The sequence below is a fragment of the Hyperolius riggenbachi genome, chromosome 2 (assembly GCF_040937935.1).
Source record: "Hyperolius riggenbachi isolate aHypRig1 chromosome 2, aHypRig1.pri, whole genome shotgun sequence".
NCBI classification, from domain to species: domain Eukaryota; kingdom Metazoa; phylum Chordata; class Amphibia; order Anura; family Hyperoliidae; genus Hyperolius; species Hyperolius riggenbachi.
Window position 1 is genome coordinate 353,946,958 of NC_090647.1, and position 23,585 is coordinate 353,970,542.

Consider the following 23,585-nt stretch of genomic DNA (forward strand, 5'->3'; position numbering starts at 1 on the left):
GTCATTTTCACATCAAAAATGCTATTTTCGATTTCAAGAACTTTCCACAAAAGACAGGCTTGTAATTTCCTGTTTATCAAAAAAAAAGTGCACATCGTTATTTTTACCACGAAAATACAATATTTTTACCGTGAAAATTTTTAAAAAGCGCAAAACCGCAGAAAAACTATACTTTTACTGTGACAATTATTACCGTGAAAACTCAATATTTTTAACGTGAAATTTTGCAAAATTGAAACGAGTTTCGATGGAATTTTCACTTGAAAATCAAATTTTACCTTTTCGTGAAAATAAACGCAAAAATAATATTGGCATTTTCTAACATAGACATTGCCTCTAACATTTTCTGCCATAGACCCCAAACCAGCATGCAGCAGGCGTTTCTGACATTACTGTCAGATCTGAAAAATTTAGCTGCATGCTTGTAACTGGTGTTATTGCTTTAATACCGCTTGCTCTATTTTTACCTTTATTACGGAAATGATACAATTTGCTGAACGATCATCTACGAACGATTATTCCAATCAGATTGATGGGATCGATCAGAAAAACGGATCATTTTCATTAATCTGATTGGTTTGGTTAGGACATTTTTGTTTGTTAGTGGTTCCAAATGTCTATTTCCGATCATAAAATCATTTGAAAATGATCGTTCAGCAAATTGTATAATTAGTGGCCACCTTTAGGCTACTGTGAGGGAAAATACATAGGGCCTGTGGATGTTTTCTGCGGCCAGAAACAAGTTATAATGAAGTGACAGCTGAGATAATTTGTTTCGTTTTTATAAAGTGTTGGTAATCACCTCAGTTGCCCAATGAGACCACGCTGAAAATCATTCCTGTTTCTTATATAGAAAGACTCTTGTTATCTACTTCCTCTTCACACATCAAGACTTCTCTTTCTTAAGAAACACGTACACACTAGAGCAGTGGTAAATACACCCTGTGAGAAGTCTGACAGTGCATCAGCAATCTGATACTGAATAAGAAAAGGTAGGATTATGATTATTTAGACTGCTATTTTAATGCATGGACATTAAACAGTATTCATTGAACATAGGTGTGATATTTCTGTGTGCTCTTTCTAATGCTGTTATCTGCAAAATGTATAACTGTTCGCTTGTTTGTTTCTTGTGCTCTCCTGACACTCAGAGAGATTAATGGGTTTTAGTAAATATATAATAATTATCACAACTTTGAAAAAACATTATACACTAGGTACTATTACTGTAAATATACCAACCAGACTACTAATTATAGTAATGGTGTAATATTTAAAATAGGTTTTCCTTTTTATAATGTTGTATTATTTATAAAACTTCAGGTAAAATATGTGTATTTGGATACTGTTGAGTGAGTTTGTTAGTATGGCACTAATAAAGCATTTGCTTTTACAATGACATGTCTATCCTGAGAAGATTCTTTTATGATGTTACTTCTATATTTGAAATAATCATTTGTTAATTATTACTCAGAAAGATGAGATGTAGATGTCTAAATTTTCAGCTTAAATTGGACATCCTCTTTGAGGTTTCAGTGAGTGAGGGTAACTTCCTGTAGACTTCAGTCAGAACAGCCAATAGGTGGAAAAACATCCTGTTTTTATGACTTCCTGTTTCTCACTACCTGTATGTTTACGTTAAAGCTTAGTAGCTTCTCAAGCAGTTCAGTTTTAAAACTTTTCAACCGCTTTCATGTTCAAATGCGTGACTGTTTCTTGGGGTGGGCAGCACAGAGCTTCGCCCAAGGTGCAGCTGCGAGGGGGGGGGGAGGGTGTATGCAGATAGTGCTCAGTGGGAGCATGACTCACCTAGCCGGGATTCAATGCAGCAAAATGTAACACTATATTGCATCTCCTTCCTGGTCTTTGGCTTTCTAACACACTGGAAGCAGCCGCCCCCCCCCCCATGATGTCATCATAAGGGGTGCTGTTACCAATGCAACAGAACATCAAAGACCAGGAAGGAGATCTCGTGTAGTGGTACACTTTGCTGTGCTGGATCCCGGCTAGGTGAGTCACTGTGCACTATATGCATGAACCTCCCCCCGGCACTCTGGTTACCTTACGGGGACACTCTTGCTACCTTGGGGGGGGCACTCTGGCTATAGCAGCAATGTTATGCTGTGTGGGGCGTATAAGAGTAATTCGGGGCTCCAGCAATCACCGGACCCCAAATTACACCTCCCTCCGAGCTCGGAGGGGGAATAGTATTTAACGTCGCCGGGGAGTTTAGCAGCAGCAGGGGGAGCCGTCTTTCGGGTTGCCCTTCACCCCAACTCACTGACGGCGTACTAATGCGTTTGCAATAAATGCATCCATCCAATGACATAAATAGGCCTAGCAAAGCTTGAAACAATATAAAGCTTGTATTTTCTTTTAGGCGACAACACCGGCTTGTTTTGAGTTAGGTAACCCTTCTTATAAAGGCTTATAAATACAACATAGTGTACATCTAAAAACAAACACTCATTACAATAATATACCGTATTTTTAGGCATATAAGACACACTTTTTCTCTCCCAAACATGGGATGCAATTTATACACCCTTGCCCTGTGAGCTCTATAGCCTGGAGCTGGGAAAAAAGGGCGCAGGCAGCTAGTGGACAAAAAGGGCGCCGCCATTCACTCCCATAATAAATAACGTTTAATGGGCGCCGAGCAGGAAAAAAGGGCGCCGGAGCTAAATAAAGTTTACAAACGGCGCCCGGAGCTAAATAAAGTTTACAAACGGCGCCCGGAGCTGTTTAATGATTTATAACTGAGCTTGTGTTGATTTACGTTTATAAAATGCACCCGTGCCGAATAACGTTTATGAAAATACTAAATATATTTATCTTATTTAAATAATTAAAACATTATTTAAAGTTTTATCCCTTACTGTTTTTAAAACATTATTCACAAAATAAAGCGATCAGTACGTAATGTAAATTGCAATATATTTTTTTATTTAAAGTTTTATCCCTTACTGTTTTTAAAACATTATTCACAAAATAAAGCGATCAGTACGTAATGTAAATTGGAATATATTTTTTGGAGTCACAATTTGTAAAACATTATTATCCACATAATAAAAAACATTATTATTCACAAAATAAAGCGATCAGTACGTTACGTAAATTGCAAAATATTTTTTGCATCCATAATTAGTAAAACATTATTATCCACATAATAAAGGGGGGTCTTAGGTTTAGGCACCACCAGGGGGGTCTTAGGTTTAGGCACTAACAGGGGGGTCTTAGGTTTAGGCACCACCAGGGGGGGTCTTAGGTTTAGGCACCACCAGGGGGGGTCTTAGGTTTAGGCACCAACAGGGGGGTCTTAGGTTTAGGCACCAACAGGGGGGTCTTAGGTTTAGGCACCAACAGGGGGGTCTTAGGTTTAGGCACCAACAGGGGGGTCTAGGGGTTAGGGGTAGGTACAGGGAGGGTTACTTAGGCACCAACAGGGGGGGTCTTAGGTTTAGGCACCAACAGGGGGGTCTTAGGTTTAGGCACCAACAGGGGGGTCTAGGGGTTAGTGGTAGGTACAGGGAGGGTTACTTAGGCACCAACAGGGGGGGTCTTAGGTTTAGGCACCAACAGGGGGGTCTTAGGTTTAGGCACCAACAGGGGGGTCTTAGGTTTAGGCACCAACAGGGGGGTCTAGGGGTTAGGGGTAGGTACAGGGAGGGTTACTTAGGCACCAACAGGGGGGGTCTTAGGTTTAGGCACCAACAGGGGGGTCTTAGGTTTAGGCACCAACAGGGGGGTCTTAGGTTTAGGCACCAACAGGGGGGTCTAGGGGTTAGGGGTAGGTACAGGGAGGGTTACTTAGGCACCAACAGGGGGGGTCTTAGGTTTAGGCACCAACAGGGGGGTCTTAGGTTTAGGCACCAACAGGGGGGTCTTAGGTTTAGGCACCAACAGGGGGGTCTAGGGGTTAGGGATAGGTACAGGGAGGGTTCTGTGTAAGAGTAGGCTTAGGTATAGTTTTAGTAAAATTTTAGTAATAATTACTAATGTTTTACAACACTTATTACGAACATACTTATATTTATATCATCGTTATAAAGAATATTTTCAGATTTTATTATAAGAACAAACCATAAATGAAGCTTATTCACAATAATATACAATTATAACAATTAAACATATATTATTGTTTTTTTAATAAACGTAATTATAAGTTTAACTTTACAAATAGGGAAGATTAACGTTTTCACAATTTCCGATTTTATAAACATTATTTAATGATTTATAATTTTGTTAAACTTTATTTGTAAACGAAATATAGCACACTATTTTTATAAACCCTATTAATGATTAATTATTATTTAGAGTTTACACCCCGCGCCCTTTTTGTCCAGGCGCCCTTTTTGTACGTACGCCTATAGCCTACAAACTGCCCTGTTCAAATGGTCCTTCAAAACTTAAAGGACACCTGAAGTGAGAGGGATATGGAGGCTACCAAAATGTATTTCTTTTTAAATTAGGCCTGCTGATCTCTCTAACCACATACCTAGTGTATCCTTTTTTACTTACCTCATAATATATAATAATCCTAATCCAGTGTCGTTTTTTGGGCGATTATTTTGTTACATATCTATTCTACACAAGTGTGTAATATGGTGGTGCTTTATACATGCAATATAACAATCATGATAAGTTTCATAATAGTTCAGCCATTCAGTTGCCAGTGCCATGTTTATTCTCATGAAAGCTGACATAATTAACAGGTACCTGAAATGACGTTTTTCATGATATGATGGGCAGCATGGTGGCGTAGAGGAGTTTGTATGGTTTCCCCGTCTCTGTGTGGGTTTCCTCCAGGCACTCCGTTTTCCTCCCACATCCCAAAAACATACAGATAAGTTAAATGGCTTCCGCTAAAAAAAACCTGGCCCTAGACTATGATACATGCACTACACGACACATACATAGACATATGACTATGGTAGGGACTAGATTGTGATTTACAAAAGATATAGGGAGCACTATCAATAATATTCACCTTTAATCATTAATCATTATAAACAAAACAAAAATCCAACAGTAAAAACAACCCCTATTAAAAACCATGTGGTTTTAGATAATGGTACCACAAGTCCTGATTGGAGTGCACTTCTTTTTATCCAGATACTTGAAAACACAGTTATTTCTTTCAGGCCCAAATATAAAATCTAAATGTTCCACAGATAACAACTGTATACACAGACAGATCGAGCAACAATATAGGTCAACCCTGTGTGATTCAGAACGCACGCTTCTATGCCAAACGCATGTACGCACTCATTACAAACAATTCTCCTTTTTGTCTAACCTCCGCATAACAACCCGCAACCATGCCTCTATTATTGTGCAATGCACTCACGTGACCTTGCTGAAACGATAATCCGGCTGTATACTCTCGTAACTTTGCCTGAATGTTTTAAGGATTTGTGGGTCACTCTAAATGGCGCTAGGAGGATCACCTCCTCCACGATGAGCACACCAGTTTCCACCGGTGAGAGGAAGGAAGAGAGCGAAGGCACAGGGGACGCTATACTCGTCCACTTCCGGTTATCGGCGTCACATAGCACGTGACGCGTTTCATCACAATAGACTTCCTCAGATGTACTGAGATTGTGAGCCCCTCTGAGGGACAGTTAGTGACAAGACAATATATACTCTGTACAGTGCTGTGTAATATGCTATATAAATACTTAAATAAATATGATAAAAATGTGCATTACAGCCCCAGTCCTGCATAAAACTAGTATTTCTTAATTTTAATTCTTAAATTAATTATTTTTCTTTTTGTAAGGGTTAAAGTGTACCTGAAGCATCTTTAAGGGTCCAAACATATGCATAGGCAAGTACCCTGCTCCATGACATGCCTCTTCGTTCTCCTGGTGCCACTCTCTGCCCTCCCCCCCTCCCGCTTTGTTCTTCTCATTCCCCGCCTCTCTGAAGCCTCTTCCCCACCCTTTCTCTGTCTCTCTGATGAGAAGCATAGAGCTGAACGCTGCAACATTGTGGCCTGGCCTAAATGCACGGAAACAGGGACACAGGAGGGTGCAGGGACACGGGCAGATTATTATATAGGATTGATAAACATTAACCCTGCATGGATGTACACTGCATGTGCAAGCAGATAGGGAATGCTCTAGACTTTTTGCCACCCGAAGCCCTTTGGAAAGCATGCAGTATGTGTTTATAAGTATGTGTTTATAAGTATGTGTGGATAAGCGGATAATGCCTTAACACGAAGACTGTTATCTGCTGGAATCATAACTCAACCCCTCAGGTGAGAGGGGCAAAGCCTAGAGGCAACAATGCATCTGTTACTATTGAGTGAGGAGGAGGGACAACACACAGCGCACTATAGAGTGGCTACCGGCGGCCTGGGTGAGTTTGAGAACGAAGTTCTTGGGGGTCAGTCAGATGTTGCTTACGATCTCCGCTGAATTTAATACAGCGTGTGTACCTAATTTAAAGGCCTGTACACATGCTAGATTAATGTCAGATGAGGTGGCTGATAAATCCGCCTTGCCTTTTTGCCCGGCATCTGTACAGCAGCTCCGACTGCTGCCCATCCAGCTATCCACCGGGTATATCAATTCGGCTGAGCGACGTCCGATAGCTTTGTTCTCCATGTTCACCCTGCCTGCCGCATGACGTCACGTCTGCACTGCTCCCGCATCGCAATAGAACGTGTCCTTAGCCTGCAGGTTAACTATGTGTCTGCAGACTGGGAGACAAGAAAAGTCTGGCACTATGGTTTATTCGTGCAGCAAGTGGCAAAAAAAGTAATCACTTTTTTTGCCACTTGCTACACGAATAAACCATAGTGCCAGACTTTTCTTGTCTCCCAGTCTGCTTGCATTCACTTTACCTATGTCTTGAGCACATGGTTTACTGGGTGTTTTCATATCCATGCCAGCTAATTGCAGCTTATCCCGAGTGCCTGCCAGCTCTCCCACAAGTAACTACGTGTCTGTACATTCCCGTTGGGGGACATCCATCTAGGTTGTGTATGGGCCTTAAAGAGACACTGAAGCGAAAAAAAAATGATGATATTATGATTTGTATGTGTAGTACAGCTAAGAAATAAAACATTAAGATCAGATACATCAGTCTAATTGTTTCCAGTACAGGAAGAGTTAAGAAACTCCAGTTGTTATCTCTATGCAATAAAGCCATTAAGCTCTACGACTTTGAAAGTCGTGGAGAGGGCTGTCTTCTGACTTTTATTATCTCAACTGTTTTCTTTTTATCTGCCAGAGGAGAGGTCATTAGTTCACAGACTGCTCTGAAAGAATCATTTTTAATGCTGAGTGTTGTGTAATCTGCACATATTAGTGAATGATGCAATGTTAGAAAAAACACTATATACCTGAAAATAAAAATATGAGAATATTTTCTTTGCTGCTAATCTTCTACTAATTATTCATAGTACACAACTGTCACAGACTGCAAGGCCGGTCTGCGGGTAGGTCAGTCGATCAGCGTCAGAAATCCTCTCACACGGTCATTTGTTCATCACGAAGGGTAACCCGCGTTCGCAATTTGATGAACTGACTCGCGAAGGGAGCGTTCTGATACCAACCGATTCACCACACACATACAATTCAAAGATCTGCCACCAAGCGAGTTACACAGCCTGCTACTGTAATTTTACTAGGACTTGGAGAATGCTTTATTAACCCTTAGCAGTATGCAGGAACCTGGGTCAGATCGTTATATCTGGGCCGGGTTCTCGCATACGGGTTATAAGTGTATACTTCTATTAAACACAGGAGAATAGGTACGATTGTGTATGTTCAGCAACAGGTCATAACCGCTAAACGATTTTTAAACGTTTAATAACAAAAATGCATTACATACAGTTATATACACCTATTAACACATAAACACAGAGCTTAAAAATAAAAAGGAATGAAATCAGAAAGTTCTTACTTAGTTAGCTGAGCAGTCCATTTGAAACATGAAGAAAAATAGTCCAGTTTAAAGGTAGGCATTCAGGTTAAAAGTCCTTTGTACACAACATGCGCCCGGTTCTCCTTGAGCACATGTCTGGACCTCCCTGGTCGATGGAAATTGAAGAACTGGGCAGGTTTGGTCCCGCCTCCCTTTTATAGGACCTGAGTTTGGGGCTGTCACTACCTGGAAAGTAGGTGTGTTTAAGCCAGGGTTATTTCCTGGAAGCCAGGTTGCCACCCTCAGACTTAGAGCAAGAAATGTACCAATTTATTAATAATTTGTGTGACTCGGCCCAAGATTAGTGTATCGCAAATTCGAGACTATATTCGTAAACGGCTCGCGACCCTCTATTAAACGAGGCTATGCATGCCTAGTCTGTCACATTCGCCCTACGCAGGCTGGATAAAGTGGTTTCTATATGGATTCCTGATAGCTAGAAACGTGCACTTTAGGTGAACGATAGAACTGTTTCCTAGGTATCAGAAAATGTAATTTTGGTCTTGCTGTGCCAAACCTATTTTGAATTAGTAATAAAGTAAATGTTCCCATTGTGTGAAGCTATGAGCTTGGAGGGAAATTTGAATCTCAACCAGTTTGAGCTGGTTTGGTGGAGATGAGCTGAGTGACCACATGGCTGCTCCCCAGGGAAACGAGCCACTTGTGAAATTCTTTCCTGACACAGGATGTGGGGGGAAGGTTACTGTACTCAGTAAGAGAGAGGGAAATTGACATCTATTGTGCATTTACCCAGGACTGACAGGAACTGTGCACGACCATGCGAAAGTCGATGGCGCTAGCTCACGACTTTTCCGTAATGTTCGTCACAGCAACCAATTCATTATATCATATTTTTTTTTCCGCTTCAGTGTCTCTTTAAGGGTACAGAGGGTATGAGTGTAGATTGATTATGCATACAGTAACTGAAGCTGTGATAGAGATGTTGTTCTATGTGCATATTGATATCTACTTTCTTGTAAACACATGGTACACACTCCAAGGAATGCAATGCTGTATTTTTTACAGGAATCAAGTCTGTGATAATTTAGTGTTTTTATGTATATGAATGTCGGTCTTGCCAATAGCCGAGTTAAAGTTACGTTTTAACCACACTGTTGTCTTTTGTTAGAAAGAAAAGCTGCTGTGTTCTTAGATTTACTATGATGATTAATAGCATTTTGTGTGACTTTTATAGGAAGTTGAGATATCTTCCAGAACATGTATGCAATTCTGCAGGAGAAAGTCCAGTACTAATTACAGGAATGGAGTGACATGGACAATACGTGGGCATCAACTGATCTCTAAGAAAATATTAGTTTAAGGAATTCCCCACAAAACGACAAAAACTTGCTGGCAAGGATTGTACAGTCTTGTTCTAACAAGACTAAGGCCTCGATTCATCAAGACTTATCGAATCTATTACCGACAGCTTGGTAAAATACCGAACTCGATAAGTTGATTTCAGGATTCATCTACAGCTGTTAGCGAGCATTCGGTAATCATTGAGTAATAATGCGATAAAACGGAAGAAAGGGCAATTCATGAAAATGAAAGTGGGCGTGGTTTAGTGTTAAATTTAGGATTAGTTATCTCCTTCACTGCTCTGTCGTTATTCCTGTCAGATCATTGATGACAGAGGAGATGGAGCCATTTGAAGTGGTTATGTATCAGCTGAGAGTGATTCAAAGGTGCAGAAGGGCAAGAATAAGGTCTAGAACCATATCAATTTGCAAGAGAATGGATTTATTTGCTATACCAGGACATCAGCATTTCTCTTGAGGCAGGGAACACACTTGTCTTTCAGTTTTCTGCGCGCATTTTTCTGCATACTTTTTCTGCACACCAAGTGTGTTTCCATGCAGGATAACGCGCTCGTTTTTTCACAGCAGCTGATGTAATTGATAGAGAAAACTGCCAAAACGTGCAGAGTCAGGATGCAGAATGTCAGTTTTTTTTTCTGCGCACGAACAACACAGTAAGTGTGTACTAGCACATTGATTAACTTGAGTTCTCAGTTTTTCTGTGCAGAAATTAGAAACGCGCACGAAAACAGTCAATTGTGTTCCCTGCCTGAATCATCTTGTAAGAGAACACAGGCAGTGCCAGGGTTAACTAAATTGCTAGCTGCACAACATTTTTTTCAGAAAAGGCTCCTATCAAGCCGTAGCTGGCAAAATTGTGGGATTGTCCCAAGCCACTTCCAGAATCCTGGTCCAGGTGTTAAGCGCTATTCGGAATGTTGCTACGTGGTGTTCTGTTCACAGGACTGCCTTTTTACCCACAATTCCACGGGAATCTTATGGCCTTGTGTTAAATTACTGTTGTAAAATGGAAATATCGACAAGTTACAAAATGGTTACCGCATTGTTATCGATATTTTATCGAAGTCACACCGAATGCGGAAAAACCTTGATGAATTCAACTAGAAATCGATAAACTTCGAATTTGGTAATTTAACGAACTGGAAAAAGTTATCGCAAAGACAATGATGAATCGAGGCCTATGGCTGGGTTCACAGTGGTCAGTTGCATAACTCACGCGTTATGAGTGTGAACTGCAATGGAGACTGGCCATAGACTTCAATACAGAGCCTGCAGGAAGCGAATTAGAATAGCGCAATCCATTACTGTGAACAGGCCCATAGACTTGTATGGGCAGTGAGTGGACATGCAGAATTATTCTGCCACGCAACTGACCACTGTGAACAGGGCCTAAAGCTAACGTTTTATATATTTATTATGCTTAAAGAGAATCTGTACTCTAATATTCTTACAATAAAAAGCATACCATTCTATTCATTATTTTCTCCTGTGCCCCTCTGTGCTGTTTCTGCCACTCTCTGCTGCAATCCTGGCTTGTAATTAACAGTTTTAGGCAGTGTTTACAAACAAACTAACCAGCTTCTAATAGGCTCAGCTAAGCATAGTGTATGAGTCATTCAGAGTATGCAGGGGGCCTGCAGAGGGTGTGTATCGCTTCTACCAATCACAAGCAGCCCTGCACATTCCACACAATCAAGCTTTAGCCCGACAAACAGGACAGAGGAAAGATACATTGATTTATTACAGAGACAGTGCAGTTAGGAAAGACTGCAGTAAGCCAGAGCACATTAGAACAGGCAAAGGAACTTATAGGATAGAAGAACTAAGGCTGAAAAATTTGTTACAGAGTCTCTTTAAGGCTGGGTTCACAGTGGTCAGTTGCATAACTCACGCGTTATGAGTGAGAACTGCAATAGAGACTGGAAAAATTGTACATAACGCTTTTAAATGGTGACGCGCTCGTTCATTTTCCGGGTCGCAATTCGCGTGAGTATAAAAACTGATTCCCTGCCGCATGAAATCAAAACGCACATGCAGTTGCCATAGACTGCTAGCGCGGCAGTCTATGGTGGATGACGCATGCGCAACAACGTGAAAAGGAGGTAAAAATTGACCGTAGGAAAATCCCAGTGTTTTTCACAGAGAAAAGTGTGACCTCTCTCTAACTGTGCCTCTCTCACAGCCATTCTCTGTCACCTCACATCTGTGTTCTGAGGTGGCAGGAGCTGGGAATGTGCTTGTGCGCACATTCGTGTGAGTGCAGATGATCGCAGTTTTCCAGCCCCTATGATCGAGTTGAGGTAGTTCAATTACATGTAGAGTGCCCATTTCAGAGGATGAGGATGTTGTGGCAAGGTTCCTAGCAGAAGCGGTAGAAGATGGGGTGTGCTGCTGTGTAAGCCAGTGAAGTACTTCTGTGGCATTTTGTGAGTTCAAGGTACGTGGCCTCTGAACACTGGGCAATATGCTAGGGCCACAGGAAATCACTGCAGCATGTCCCCTGCGGTGTGGCCTGCCCGTGCCTGTCATATATATATATTTTTTTTTACAATATTACAATATTAAAAAAAAGGAAACATTCTGCCAGGGAGGAACTGTTTGTCACTTCAGGCAGGTCAGATGACAGGTTTATGCCATGTGCAACAATCACCTCCAAATATAGGCCCTGCCAGTGAGGCCTTATGCAGGGCAGTAGTGGATATTAGGTGCCAGTAGTGGTGGCGATGGATTATTGGGTTATCTAGTCAGTGCACTACTAGGACCAGCAGACCTGTCTCCAACAGCTAAATTGTGCACTGGACACACAGAACAGCAATGCAATAGCAAGAAAAACAAAGTATCAGCCCTAAAAAGAGCTATTAGCTGTTCAGGAAAACTGTGGTAGCAGAAAGAATCTGCACTGAGGACACAGAACACAGGCCTAACTAAGGCTATCCCTGTCACACTCTCCCTTATCTGCCTAGCACAGAAGCCAGACACAGACAGCAAAATGGCTGCCTTGCTGGCTTTCTGATAGGTGGGAGGGCGGTCCAGGTGGGAGGGATAGCTGATTGGCTGCCATTTGTCTGCTGACTCTGGGGTGAGGGGTACATTTTTGGCTCCATTATACTGTATAGAGGGTGGGTTGAATGTCATATGTTCGCAAACAGACGCAAACGTGAACAGCCGATTTCCCCGGGATACTGTCCACCAATGAACAGTTTTGGCCATCTCTAGACATTTGTAGCCTTTTTCTGATGGCCTGACTCTTCTGGGGCAATGCAAACAGAGAATGGCACTATAACAATTAGTGCAAAAAACATTGCCTACAAAAAAACCATAGGTGCACCTTGAGAATAATGGATTGCTGTGCATCCAGTTTACTAGCAAATAATGTGTATATGACCTAGTTTTAATCATAATGAGTTGTACAATACATTTTGATGTGTCTTATAGCTTGGACCCCTGTTACCTAAAAATTAGGTAGGGTCTGTGAGAGATCACGGAAAAGCCGCCGCGAGTGCTAATGAGCAGGCGGCTGATTCCGCATCCAGTGCGGCGGTTTGCACGCGGAAGCGTGTGTCTGGCGGCAGAGCGGAACGTGGAAAAGCCGCCACATGCAACAACAGTCAGGCGGCTGATTCCACGTCCAGCGCGGCGGTTTGCACGCAGAAGCATGCAGCTGGTGTGGCTGAGCCTGTTAGTTCACACAGGTTTAGGGCTACGCACGCGCGCGCCAGAAGTCAGGACCTTTATGCCAGCAGGAGATGTGTAAGCTGATCAGGATGATCAGCTGATTCCTGCTGGACTCCTGATTGGCTGAGTGGTTCGGGCGGGGCGGCAGAGTCCTGCAACTATATATACAGCTTGCTTGTCAGTTGCTGGTTGTCTGCCATTGCGATCACTACGTGGAAGCACTCAGACCTACAGTGTGTTAGAACCAGGTGGACCTGGGAATTCACACTTAGCCAGTTTACTTGTACTGTTAATCTGTATTATTATTCAGACTAGTTCCAGGGTGCTGAGACCAAGGACCTCGCACTCAGACTAGGCATTATTTGATATCTGTTATGACTTATTGCTTTTCTGACTACTCCTCTGTCTTCTGATTCGGTACCTCGCATCAGGGGCGCCTCTAGCCTTCTTGTCACTTCAGGCAAGAAATCCTGTGGCGCCCCCCCCCCCCCCCCATAAAAATAAAACAAAAATCATATACATTATAGAACACTTCACACATGATATAAGCCATCAGAGAGGGATAACTATGAAATGGGGCCCTGGGCAAGATAACACTTTGCCCTCCACTGATGGTCACCTGGCTTATTTAGTTAGATTTGGTGGGGACTAGCAACCACCAGGCCCCTAAACTTTCTCTAGACCCTAGGCAGCTGCCTAAGTTTGCCTTGTGGATGATCAGCATTGTATGCCATACAGCACATGCTGCCAGTATGCACCTCAAATAAATACAGCATCCACACTACAAGTTCCAATGTCAGTCACATTGCAAGATTGGATTATCAAGCAAGACATTCTTACTTTCAGAATAATTTTTCACAAACATTATGAGATATGCAGATATGTTACCACCTGTTAGGGTAGGACTGGAGTGGGTATATCATGACATTGAAGGGCTGATATGGTAAGGTGGTTTAAGGCACAGTGCACACCGAGCGGTTTTAGCAGCGATCCGCCAACCGCATCTGTCTGTGAAAACGCTTGGCTAATGTATTTCAATGGGATGGTGCACACCAGCGGTTTGAGGTTTTTTAGCAAACTGCAAACGTGCCTCCTGCTGCACATTTGCGGTTTGTAGAAGCGATTCTGCCTCAATATAAAGTATAGGAAAAATGCAAAACGCTCTGAAAAACGCTAGATCAGAGCGGTTTTCCAGGCGTTTTTGTTACAGAAGCTGTTCAGTAACAGCTTTTACTGTAACAGTATTTGTAATCTGCTTCGGCATGTTTAGAAAATGTCTCTAAACATGCCTAGAATCGCTCTGAAATCTGCTCCAAAAACCGCTAGCGTTTTGAGGATCTGCTAGTGGTTTTGGTGTGCACTGGGCCTAATAGTTTGATTCATAATCCATTCTAGAGATAAGCACAGTGTGTTTGTAGTGTAAGTGATACAAGAGAAGAGAAGTAGAATGGAGGGAGGAAGGGTAGTAGAGGGTCAGAATTGATGACATGGATGAGCAGATATCTATGAGTAGAATAGAGGCTCAGTGGGTAGCACTACTGCAGAGTCCTAGGCTTGAACATTGGCCAGGGCAAAATCTGCATGGAGTTTCTGTCTTCAGACACTTCAGACATTTCCTGCATCCTAAAAAACATACTAATAAGTCAACTGGTTTACCCCAAAACAATCCTATATTGAAAATATTAGACTATAACTGTGGTAGGGATATTAGATTGTGAGCTCCTCTGAGGACAGTCAGTGACATGACTATGTACTCTGTAAAGTGCTTCAGGAGATGTCAGTGCTATATAAATAAATAATAATAATATGGTAGGACATTATACTATGATTATGGTAGGGTTAGATTGTAAGCTCCTCTGAGGACAGTCAGTGACATGACTATGTACTCTGTAAAGTGCTGCAGAATATGTCAGTGCTATATGAATGCATAATAATAATATGGTAGGACATTAGACTATGACTATGGTTGGATTAGATTGTGAGCTCCTCTGGGGACAGTCAGTGACATGACTATGTACTCTGTAAAGTACTGCAGAAGATGTCAGTGCTATATAAATATATGATAATAATATATATGGTCGGACATTACAGTTTGACTATGGTAGGGATGAAATTGTAAGCTCCAGTGAGCAGTCAGTGACATGACTATGTACTCTGTAAAGTGCTGAAGATGTCAGTGCTACATAAATACACAATAATAGTTCCAAATGCTACTGGCTCCCCTGAAGAGTGCTCAGACTAGTGTACATAGTTGTGCACATTGTTCCCCAAGTAGCAGTTGTTTGGTCAGAGAGACAGTGGGAGAGGGAGCATGAGCAGAGGGTGTGGGCGAGCAAAGTTAAGCTCCACACTCACCACAGTGACTGCAACAACACAGGAAGATGGATCCAGCGAGGTGTCCCTTATGACAAGCGTCCAGCGATTCATCTTCCTGCCAGCGGGTATGCAAGATGTCACGTGACATTACAGGACGGGTGCAAACGAGAAGTCAAGCGACCGCAGTACTTTATGGGGTGTCGTCAAGGATCTTAAAGATCCGATCCTCAGTGACGGTCACTTATCACCACACAATGCTAAGCGATGTCACGACATTGTGTAAATGACTACTTGTCGCTCAAAAAAAAAAATTGATGGACATCGGGAAAATCGTTGGAAAAATCGTGAGGTGGTAAATAGCATTAGAGAGAGGGCAAACAGACAGCATTAATGGAAATACATTATTATGCCAGCTTCAATTATAAGTAGTGATGGATGTAATTACACACATTGCTTACATGTCCATTATCATTATTTGAGCATTTAGATGCTGCCCTCCTATTCACTTGCTCACAATGAAAGACAAAACCTGCAACCCCCAGGGCCGGGCCGAGGCATAGGCTGGAGAGGCTCCAGCCTCAGGGCGCAGTGTAGGAGGGGGCGCAGAATTCATTCAGCTGTCATTCCTAATTGTGTTTGAAGCAGAAAGAAATAAGAAAATGGGATACATGACAGTGACTGCAAGCCAGATAACTAGAAATTAAGGTGTTGGGGAGGTTGGGGGCCCTGGGGCACCTATTAGTCTAATAGCAATCAGTGTGTGACGGCTGGGGTGGGAGGGATGGAGGGGCGCACTTTGGTGTCTCAGCCTTGGGTGCTGGAGGACCTTGTCCCGCCTCTGACCCCCACTGTGTCCATTACACACTTCAAACACTGTCCTTGTGAATTCAAGGAGAAGTGCAGGCTGTGTGTCCCAATGGGGAGAGCATCAGATGATCCTACCGCTCCATAGCTAGTCATGGCAATCGTCCTGACATCTAGACATGCCAGACATTCTAGCAGAGCACAGTGTTGTCTGCAGAGTTTACTGTTTGTTTGTTTGTCTCACTCTCTCTGCAGACTCAGTAACATTTGGCTGTAGGGCGCTGTCGCCTCTGTACACTGAATAGTGAGGGACTGTCTCAAATCTTTCTATGAATCCTTATTAGATGCAGGGGCAAACGCAGGATTTTTAAGGGGGGAATTCCTGAAAGGTCCAGAAGCATGTATGTCCCCGAGTGCTTCCGAATACAGGTGGCTCCATACTGCCCATGCACAAAAGTGCGCTGGCGTATTACGGAGCTGCCTATCTTTGGAAGTACTCAAGGACACGAGTGTTTCTGAGTGCTTCTGGTAGCAGCAAATTTGAACGGGGTACAGCGCTGGCACAACCCCCCCGAGAGAGGAACGGGAGATAGACTTAGTTTGGACAATTGGAATATGCCACCTAGTGTCACATAGCGCAAGCGATACCCATATGATGCAGGGATATATGCATCTGCGGAAAATGGCGGCGCTATATAAATACTAAATAATAATATTTTGCCTCACCAGGATTGCACTTTTATTTAGCTTTCCTGTATGACAGCCAGCTCTAGGGGAAGAGGGAAACAAAGGTGAATAAAGGAGGCTGGTGCACACCAAGAGTGCTTCTGAGCGTTTTTCAAATCAACAGTGATTTGAAAAGCGCTTGGCTAATGTTACCCTATGACGGTGGTCCCACAGCAGCGTTGTGACTTTTTCAAAATCGCAGGTATGCTGCATGTAGCATGTTTTTGAGCGATTCATTCAAAAATCGCTGTAAAAATCGCTTCACAAAATCACACTCACAAATTGCTAGCGATTGTCATTTTGGCGTGCACTAGCCCAGAGAGAGGAGTGGAGAAATTGAGAATAGCCTGAGATGGAGCAGAGAACTTATCTGTATTCACACAGGCTACTTGCCTGTAATCGGACTCCTGTCCCTGTCAGCCTCTCACACAAGTCTGAAAGCAGCCCTCCTGGAGTCTAGGGACTGTCAAAAACTTTTCAACTTGTATTTACCAGCTTGCCTGCCCTCTAATTGCATCATGTCTGACACTTCTGTGCTGTGGAGAGTGGGGGACTCCAGAATCAACATTCTCTCACTGCAGGCTGCATCTTCTTGTGTGGGAAGCTTGGCTGCCTCTCTCATTCTATTAGCTGGAGGGAGGCACCAGAAGTAAGAAGGGAGGGAGAATGAGGCTGTTTATATTATGCGGGCTTGGCTGGCTGAATACACAGCTCAGTGCAGGGGGGAGGTTCCAGACACCCGGAATAGCCCCCTGAGTTCCCCAGTGAGATGCATTCCTAAAAACACTTGTGAGAGTAGAAAACTTTCACTACATACTCTTAAATGTCAGTCAGTCAGTCAGGCTCAGGGTGGACTCATGGAGGGGCAGAGAACAGCTATAAACCAGACACATTCTTCTTACGGAGTTTCTATAAATCTGAACTCTGAATGATTCTTTACCAGTGACTTAGCAGAAGGCTATTTGTGAAAAGAGCAGAGTAACCAAGCAGCTCAGGGTGACCCAAGCTACTAGGAATGTATAGGGGGATAAAAGGTACCAAAATGCCCTCCTACTAAAAAAGCAAAGCTTGGTGTAATTTGCCTTCTTAAAACAGAAGGAAATCTATTTCTCTCCAGTCCCTTACAAACTTCTTTCAGGACAGGAATTTTTATTTCCCCTTGGACTGACAGTAATTTATTGCGCCTTCCCCATCAAAGCGCTCCAAGCCTCTGCCTGGGTGGTCAGTAGGTTAAGGCGCCCCTGCCTCGCATATCTGATATACCGTTGCCAGACCCTGCTTGCCTTGGATACCGAATCAGCCTTCCGTCTTTGTACTTTATCTGTCATCTCTGTTGCCGAACCTCTGCCTGTCTGACCATTCTCCCTTCAGTGGAACGTCTCCCACTGGAGGGTTATCTCTGAGGCTTGCCTCTCCGAGACGCCTGCCCCAAGCAGACGATTACTGCTAGTGGTCGAGATTCCTCACTCTGCCTGGTTAGAGGATCTCACGCACGGGGTTCCCATTCAGAGGTAACCACACCTCTGAGGAATTGCCGTGTGGTGGATATTTCCACACTTCTGTGATTTATATTACTGTCTTTATTGTGTTCTTTTGCTGGTGCCCAGAGGTTAGCAATATATCGGATTATCGGTGATACTGCAGATCATCAATAATCGGGTATATATCTGCATTCTTGGTGATACTGCAGATCGCCGATAATCAGATCCTCTCTGCGTGCTGATACCGATCGTTACAGGGTCAAACTCAATACGTCATTTAAAAAAAATGTAATTTTCAAAATTATGAAACTTAGGAAAGTTTCATCAAAACTACACGAGTCGGTAGCTTACAAAATACCTACTTTTGAATATCTCTGATTGTTGCCTTTCCACAATGGTGACATTTGTAGCCTTTTTCTTATTGTATTGTATTATTGTCTTATTATTATTGTATTGTATTATTGTGTTTTCTGATGTCAGGATTATTCTGGGGCTATGCAAACAAAGAATGGCGATTTAGTGCAAAACAATGGCTTGCAAAAAAGTCATAGGTGCATCTTGACAATATTGGATTGTTGTGCATCCAATTTGTTATCAAATTGATGTATATGTGACCTCATTGTAATCATAATGAGTTGTAGAATACATTTTGAAGCGTCTTATAACTTGAACCGATCACATAAAAAATAGGTAGTGACAAACAATCTATTATGAAAAAAATATATATTTTTTAAAGTTATGATCAAACTGGGGAAAGTGTTAGCAGAATTACACAAGACGGTAGCTTATTAAACACCCACTCTTGAATAGCCCTGGTTGTTATCTTTCATAATGGTGACATTTGCTGCCTTTTTCTGCTGTCCAGACTCTTCTGGGACTATGCAAAGAAAGTATGTCGCTAAAATACTCTGTGAAAAAGAATTTGCCTGTGCAAAGACACATGGACACTTCATCATTAATGGCATGCTAGATGCCCAGATAGTTATCAGACGGCATAGATGGGGTATCCTATTAACTGTGACAAGTGGTAGAATAGATTTTTTGTTTTTTTGGGGTAAGTTAAGGCCTATGTCTTATGAATTACTTCTAATGACAAACTGAATCAACAGCAAAACATTTTTTTGTTTTCATATTTTCAGTACCAAAATAAAAAGCTTGTAAAAAGTAACATAATTTAAAACAGAATACATAAATTGTTACCTTAGGGACTCAGTTTTTTTATATGTATGTCATGAGGGTATATTACTGCTATTTTTGCAAATGAGGGCTTGTAATCATATCTAGGGTACAATGTGAAAACAAGAAACACAAGACAGAAAATGCACCTCTATTTCCAAATAATATATTTGTAACGATTGGGTGCTGCAACTCAGACGTCTGATTATTTGTGATCTGCAGAATCACCAATAATACAGACGCTATACCTGATTATGTGGTGATCTGCAGTATCACCAATAATACTAGTATAGCTAGCAGAGAGTAAGGTGTGGTGTTTGGTGCAACAGTATAGACTTCTCCAGAGGAGCTGGAGAGTCTACCAACACAAATAACAATAGACCTTTACCAGAGGAGCTGGCAAAGTACTAATAATGAGAGAATTAAAGAAGTTTGGCTAAACCTTACCAGAGGAGCTGGTAAGGTACTAACAGTACAAATGACTGAATAGTTTAACTAGACCTTGCCAGAGGAGCTGGCAAGGTACTAACAGTACAAATGACTAAATAGTTTAACTATACCTTGCCAGAGGAGCTGGTAAGGTACTAACAGTAGAAATGACTGAATAGTTTAACTAGACCTTGCCAGAGGAGCTGGTAAGGCACTAACAGTACAAATGACTAAATAATTTAACTAGACCTTGCCAGAGGAGCTGGCAAGGTGCTAACAGCACAAATGACTGAATAGTTTAACTAGACCTTGCCAGAGGAGCAGGGCCGGTTTAAGCAACAATGGGGCCCCAGGGCAAAATAAACCTGGCCCCCCCCCCCCCCCAACAGATACTCCGGAGCAAAAATTGGTATTAAGGGACCTTTTTTGCAGCTGGTATAGTCAGGGTGTAAAGCCCCAATCGGTCGGAGCTCCACATTCTGGCTATCCCAGCCTGCATGGGGGACAAGGGGTTAAAAAGTTTCAGGAGGGAGGACCCCACATAATTTAAAAAAAACAAATTCCCACACTCTAAAACATAAAATTTTTTTGGGGGGAAAATAGGAAAAAAAATGCCAGGGATCTTCATACAGCCATATTGCGGCTGTATAGCGATCCCTGGCCAAACCGCTGCGGCTGCGTATGGACCCCCTGGAAACCCTGTCAGGAAATTTATTGCTCTTTCTTTTGATACATGTAAAATTACACTACCGTTAGGTACTAAAAGTGACATTTACCACATTTAAAAGTATACTTTTTTCCTTCGAAACTTTAAAATCGATTTTCTCAAAAACTAAGGTCTTTTTGAAAAATTGTTTTTTTCCTCTTATTCCCAATGATCTCCTTAACATATCCTGCAAATTTAGGGTTTCTAGAATTTAAGGTGGATTTGCTATTAACCATTAAAGTCGGCTGGTTTTTAAATGTGTATTTTTTTTCCTTTGAAACTTTAAAATCGATTTTCTCAGGAACTATAAGGTCGATTTGAAAAAAATGTTTTTCCTCTTGTAGCCACTGGGGGCCCCTACAAGCCCTGGGGCCCTGGGGCAGCTGCCTCCTTTGCCTAAATGGTAGCGCCGGCCCTGCAGAGGAGCTAGCAAGATACTATCAGTCACTGTAGCTATGTAAGTAAGTCTGAACCTCACCAGAGGGGCTGGTAGGTTCTAATAGCTAGAGCACCTCACCAGTGGCTAGGGCCCACTGGTGAGTAGAGTAGTCAGACAGGCAAGGTTCGATAACAGGCAGGCAGACATAGTATAAAATCGACAGGCGAGAGAGTAGTAAATATCAGGCAGAGGTTCAGCAACTTAAGTCAGAAAGGTAGAGGTACAGAATTGTTTAGCAATAGCAAGGTCAGAGAGTAGCCAGAATCATACACAGGTTATCAGAATACAATGTAATAATAACTAACTATAGATAGATGTATATCGCAAACACTGCATATACATCTATCATCAACAGGAACCTCACTAGGTCTGAGCGCTAACACGAGTGTATTCACAACAGCAGACAAGCTGCCAATGATCTGTGAAGGCTTAAGAAGCCGAGGAGAGCCCAGTGCCACGCCCCCTAGCAATGAGCCAATCCGAGCGGCGCGAGTCACTCCTGACATAAGGTCCTGTCTCCGCGCGCACCCGCGCGATACAGAGACCCTATGAGCAAGAGACAATGCCGTTCCCGGCGTGCTGGATGCCGCCGGGACGGACAAGGAACGTGAACAGGGAACAAAGGTGGCTGCGGGTATAGCCTGCGTATCCGCAGCCGCCACAGTTTTAGATGTTACAATATTATCCCCATAAATTGCACTAGGTACATAATCTAAATGTTGGGATTACGAGGATAAATGGGCAAATAAAATGCGTGGGTTTTATGTATGGTAGCATTGTTTATTTTAAAACCCTAGTGGATAGAAATGAAGAAATAGTGTATCAGTGTATTTTTTTCTTTTCTTTTTTCTATTTTTTTACTTTATAATGCATCGAGAATAACATAATTACAATAAAAAATAACACCCACAAAAAGCATCATTACTGCTAAAAAAAACCAAGATATAGATCATTTAGATGTGATCAGTAGTGAGCAAGTTATTGGCAAATGAATGGGAGGAGCTCTGAAATGAAAACCTTGATCGAATGCATAAGGTGAAAATACACTAAAGGCTGAAGTGCTTAAATAAATGTGTGGCAGCCAGGCAATGAAACGGATGGCAATGCCACTTTAGACAGCATTGTTCATGTGATTTTTATTATAATGTTTTGTATTTTATTAATGAAGAAAACAAATGTACATTTTCTGTAGATCTTCATAATTCTTCTTACATACAAGAAAAAAAATGCCCCTATTCGGGAAAGCCAGTTAATTAAATAAGTCCACTTTTGGGGCGAGAAAAAGTGCATTTCATAGTCTGAAAAATACGGTATTAATTAGATTTATGGCTTTAAAGTAAGCCTGAAGAGTAAACTCCCTTCAGGTTTGATACTTACCACAGTAAATGGAAGGGTCTTGATAGTATACAGCATTACCTTTCCTCTGCCTGACCTGTCATTCCTCCGCTGTTTGCTGATAAAGCCATTTTAGCAGGCACAGTCTAACAGCTCTTTGAAACTACTTGTGTCCTCAAGTAGTTCTGAGGACCAGTGCATCACTACTGAGCATGCATAAGTCCGGACTCATTCATGCACAGTAGCAATGCACTCATCGTCGAAACTACTCTGGGACATAAACAGTTAACAAGAACTGCCGTTGTGTTGTGCGGGCGTGCATGCGTAGTGGGCGCATACGCGTAGCGGCCATGCGCATGCACGCTGACCATGGGGGCGATGTTGCGGTGGCGTTGGCAGAGGCGATGGGGGGAGAGGGTTGTGAGGGGGGTAGCGGCCAAGACCTTGCATCGGTTATTGTAAGGGGCCTAAGGTCTAGTAGTGTAATTAAACACATTGGCCTCAATTTATCATTGTCTTTGCGATAACTTTTTCCAGTTTGTTAAATTACCGAATTCGAAGTTTATTGATTCCTAGTTGTATTCATCAAGGTTTTTCCGCATTCGGTGTGACTTCGTTAAAATATCGATAACAATGCAGTAACCATTCAGTAACCTGTTGATATTTCCATGTTACAGCGGTAATTTAACACAAAGCCATAAGATTCCCGTGGAATTGTGGGTAAAAAGGCAGTCCTGAACACCATGTAGCAACTTTCCGAATAGGGCTTAACACCTGGACCAGGATTCTGGAAGTGGCTTGGGACAATCCCACAATTTCGCCAGCTAGGGCTTGATAGGAGGATTTTCTGAAAAAATGTAGTGCATCTAGCAATTTAGTTAACCCTGGAACTGCCTGTGTTCTATTACAAGATGATTCAACATAAAAGCCGATGTCCTGGTATAGCAAATAAATCTATTCTCTTGCAAATTGATATAGTTCTAGACCTTATTCTTGCCCTTCTGCGCCTTTGAATCACTCTCAGCTGATACATAACCACTTCAAATGGCTCCATCTTCTCTGTCATCAATGATCTGACAGGAATAACGTCAGAACAGTGAAGGAGATAACTAATCCTAAATTTAATGCTAAACCACGCCCACTTTCATTTTCATGAATTGCACTTTCTTATTTTTTTATCGCATCATTACCGAATGATTACCGAATGTTCGCTAACAGCTGTAGATAACTTTGATGAA

At 42.2% G+C, this 23,585-nt stretch overlaps 1 protein-coding gene across 2 annotated transcripts in view; it reads left to right on the plus strand.

The window, feature by feature from the left end:
• Nucleotides 1-894: 894 nt before the first annotated feature.
• The window catches only part of CD53 (CD53 molecule), a 110,882-nt gene continuing 88,191 nt past the window's right edge, over nt 895-23,585 (plus strand). For both annotated transcript variants that reach the window (XM_068269651.1, XM_068269652.1), the window contains exon 1: nt 895-992. The gene's annotated coding sequence lies outside the window, so the exon portion shown is untranslated. The remainder of the gene's footprint in view (nt 993-23,585) is intronic.